General features: G+C 43.7%; 1 long non-coding RNA gene across 1 annotated transcript in view; it reads right to left on the reverse strand.

Annotated features, from left to right (window-relative positions):
* Positions 1–2,380: 2,380 nt before the first annotated feature.
* The window catches only part of LOC109316106, an 8,478-nt gene continuing 6,489 nt past the window's right edge, over positions 2,381–4,369 (reverse strand). Inside the window, exon 3 of the long non-coding RNA XR_002102694.1 lies at positions 2,381–2,620. This is a non-coding gene — a long non-coding RNA (uncharacterized LOC109316106). The remainder of the gene's footprint in view (positions 2,621–4,369) is intronic.

Below are 4,369 nucleotides of genomic sequence, written 5' to 3' on the forward strand. Positions count from 1 at the left end.
GTTAGCATTTTTACTGCGCAGTAAGCATGCGCACATGTAGATGCACACTTACTGCACAGTAAACAAGGCTACTGCACACTTAAGCATCTCATGTGGATGGGCCCACTGGGAGAGAGTCACTAGCACCATTTCCCAGGAGGAAGACTTATCCTGCTAGGATTCACTTATTAGAATCCAAAAGCAAAACCAAGCAAGTTTGACCGCAATAACACATCGATAGAACAAACAATACAGTTGCATTTATTAAGACTTACTAGGTAACAATAATTGGCAGTGGAATGTGAAGTGATGTGTGACAACATTTATCCCATATAGATATAAATTAGACCCTACAATAATATGAATTGAAAATCCTGACTACAGTTTCACTGTAGAAGTGTGATAACTTCCTATTATTATTTTAACAATATCAAACAATTTTGTATCCAGGAGCAAATATGACTTTTTTCTAAACAAGGGCTGTTCAGTTGGTGGCCCTTGGGCCCCTGCAGCCACCTCTCCCACTGCTATCCAGTATGAAGGGGGAGAGCCTGGGAGTGGGAGGAGAGGCAGGTGTCCCTTCCTGGATGGTAGTTTGGATGGGCCTGCAGGCATAACCTATACAACAGAGAAAGGAGCCCACAGGGGCCACATATGGCATGACTGCACCAAAGCTGGACAATCCTGTTCTAGACAAACAAGGAAACCATGCATTAGTGGCTGCCTGATTGTAGACTACAATACTATTTATTTATCTATCCATAACTGAAATATAGCAAGACCCAGATGCTCTGAAAGCTGCTACTGAGTAGCAACAACCAAAGCGGAAAAATGAAAAGCAAAGTCTGGCCAGAAGGCAATAAAGGCAGGAGCTGAGGAAGTACTAGAGAGATGTATTGTGAAGGCCCATTGTGCTTTTCCACTTACGATGTGAAAATTGCTCAGTGGCACCTAGTCTGCACAATTAAAATACATAGGCAGAAAGGAATTCAAATATGAACCTAAGCTACATTAAGGAAGCTGTGTTCAGTTTTGATCATTTTCCTTGTCAAAGACATACAGGTATTTGGAATAAAGAGAAGATATATTACTACCAAAATAAGAACTGTTATGAAATACCCAAGGGATACAATTCATTATCCAGATAAACTTTTAAATAAGCAGACATAAATGTGCGCTAAATTACAATTAAATTCCTGTGCAATTACATAGGTCTTTCACATTGTAGCCAAATGAGCTCACTCTGATTAATATTATTACAATGAATGCCAATGTTGTCACAAAGAAGTTCAGCAAAGATTTAGATATGGTTAGATGATTGGATCTACAAAGAAAGAAGATAACTAAACAGAAGGCAAGTGTTGAAGAACACAATGAGGCCGAATTGAAAACTGAAGGAAAAAGTTTTCCTGCTTTTACATTAAGTGTAAATATCAGAATACTTTGTTTCCTGAAGCTGGTGAAAATACTTTCTTTACAGAATGCCTTGAATGAAGTGGACTGAGATCATGCCAAACTATTTGATTAAGTCTTGGAGAGAAGAGTATGAAATCTAGTACCTTCTGCAGAACCCAGCCCAAAATAAAGTTCAATGGGCATGTGTACATGAGATGTTTACTGCTAAGTAGCTCTGCAGTAAAACAGTGTCTACTTGTGCACTTCTATTAGGGGACAGTAAATTAATAAAACACTGCTATAGCATAGTACTATCCAACACAAGTACTATTTTAGGGCAGTGTTTAGGTGCTGGAGGGGCTGGCAGGGTCACGAGGGTGCTTCAGTGCAGGGGTTGCCTGCTTGCTAGCCCTACATTGAAGTACCCTCATGCCCCAAGGCTGCCCCCTTGAGCTAGGTTGGAGCAGCCCCAGGCTGGCAGGCCAAGCCCTGGGGCCACCTTCCAGCTGGAGCTCTTCCCCCCTGGCTTAATATGCTGCAGTCCCAGGCACACATGCTAATAGCATGGCCAGGAACAATAAACTCCAGTACAAACTGCACTGGGGGGGGGGTTTCCAGGTGTGTTAATTGCATACGTAGACATGCCCAATGAATCCTTTGGCCTTCTCTGAAGTTTGATGTCACCTCTTTTTGCCCCCCCTTTACACTTTAGGTTACTTTAGCCACAAACCTATCCCATTGCTCCTCTTATATCATTCTATCCCTTATCTCACCTTGTCATCTTTATGACACCCATTCATTTATATGATCATAAATTATGTAATCAATCCACTAATAAGTCCCATGTAACCAGCCTTTAAGCAGCAGTGAAACTACTCATCTTGCTGACAACGTTACATCCACTAGCATCACAACAATATCAAGTTGTCCAGCAACATATGCAACAAATGACCTCCAGTTTGGTGAAATATCTTGAATGCTCTTGGCACTGTAGAGTCCTACAGTGCCCAATTAATAGCAAAAATATTGGAGGCTGGGGATTGCCTGGTAAATAAGTTACACTAAAGGGTTGCAACACTGTATTACTTATATAAACATGGCTGGCACGTTCACTGGGGCTGTGCAAAGCTTTGGTTGGCGATTTGCTTCAGAGGAGATTTGACCCAATTCGGTGGCCGAATCTCCAAATCCAAATTAAGTCAGGGGACCAATTAAGAGGTCCGAATAGATTCAAAGCTCTCTGAATCTTTGGGAAAGGACGCCCCCCCCCATTGTATGCCCCACTTGCCACAGCTCTGGCCCTTTAAAAAAAAAGGAAGCAGAGAAAAGTCCTGAGACACTGATCCTGCTGCAGCCTTGGGGCTTCAGGGGGCTCATGCAGTGCCTCCCATATAGTGTGGGGCAGTGGTGGGCAGCAGGGATAGCCCCACACCAGCAGTAATGGCGAGTCTGGAGGGGGGGAAGCGTTTCAGAGTTTTTTCTTCTCTTAAAGGGTTGGAGCCATGGTGGACAAGCCCTCCCATGCAGCTTGGGGCAGCATGAATTTCCTCCCCTGCCCAGCAGCACCCACTGAGTCAGAGCTTTTTATTTAATAAGTGGTGGGAGCTGCGGTGGGTAGGGCAGTCATTGCTGGGCTGGGGGTGATGGGCCTGACTGATTTGAAGATTTGGCTGCAGCCGAATCTCCAAATCAGATTTGGCCAAATTGAGTTTAATCACTGATTTGGGACAGTGATTAAAAAAAAAAAAAAAACCCACCAAATCGTATTACTGTCCCCCTAATTGGCTGAGTCCAAATCTGAAGTGAATACTAGCTGCTTCACACAGGCCTAATGTTCAGGGAGGAGTAGGGATTCTAAATCTATCCCCAAGTGTACAAGTTTTATAAAATACCACCACTACATTTTAAATTTGTTGTTCAGTCTGAACACTGAATTTTCTCTGATGTTACAATACTAGTCAGTCTCCACTCTCCCCTTCGAATGCATTTTCATGCATCAGAAGTAGCCTTCATTTTCATTTGCCGTCTCATTTCAACTAATGAGGCTGAAGCATATTAGGAGTCAACAAGAAGACAGAAGGCCATCATGCCTGAAGCACACAAATGAAGACAAAGCAAAGTAGTGATGACTGAGTAAGTTACCGCTTCCGTTCCCTCACTTGATAAACTGGCACATTCAAACAGCATACATTATAAAAACCAGTCAAATGCAAATGTTATACATCTAGGAACAGGTCATATCTGGAGGTGTGGAGAACCTTTTGGTAGAAAGCAGTTGCACAAACTGATCTAGCAATCACAGTGGACAAGCAATTTAACTCTAACTCCTGATCCCATGGTATGAAAGAAAGCTGGTGTGATCACCAAGAGTTAGGACTTGCTCCAGGGCCAGTTGCAATCAGTGGCTGAAGTTTATTTCAATAAGCTTTGGATCAGGTTATAGCCAGACATACCCAGGTTACCAATAAAGCCACATGTTTAAATAGTGAGGGTGATTAGCCACTGAAATAAGATACCAAGGGAAGCATACGCAACTTGTGCCACCTTAGCCAGGGGGTACATGCCTCCCCAGCAACCAGTCAGCAACTGGGAGGGGGTTCCCCCACATCCAGTCTTACTGACTGGCCCCCCCAGCAAGGTGTAGCTTTCAGTCATACCCAGGACCAGGAGCCTCCTACCATCCCCTACAGCTCCTCCCTTACCTCCAGATGAAACTCAGACCAGGCAATGTTGTTGCCTCTCCTCCAACAGCCAAACTGCCTTGTTTATATGGGGAGGCCTGAGCCTAAAATGGCTGCCCTTCATGGATAAACTGCGGTTCGTTTCTCTGGAGGCTCACAAAAATCACAGACACACACTCAGCTGCCAGCATAAAAGGTTGTATTTGTTTGCAAACAAAGGTCAGAGCAGAGTCAGGTACTCAGATTATTCTGACCAAGCATTGGTATTTGCAAGTGGAATTTATCTTCTCTCTCCTGAGCACGTGTGCAGACAC

Source organism: Crocodylus porosus, unplaced genomic scaffold (assembly GCF_001723895.1).
Source record: "Crocodylus porosus isolate Cpor-Errol unplaced genomic scaffold, CroPor_comp1, whole genome shotgun sequence".
Taxonomy (NCBI): Eukaryota; Metazoa; Chordata; order Crocodylia; family Crocodylidae; genus Crocodylus; species Crocodylus porosus.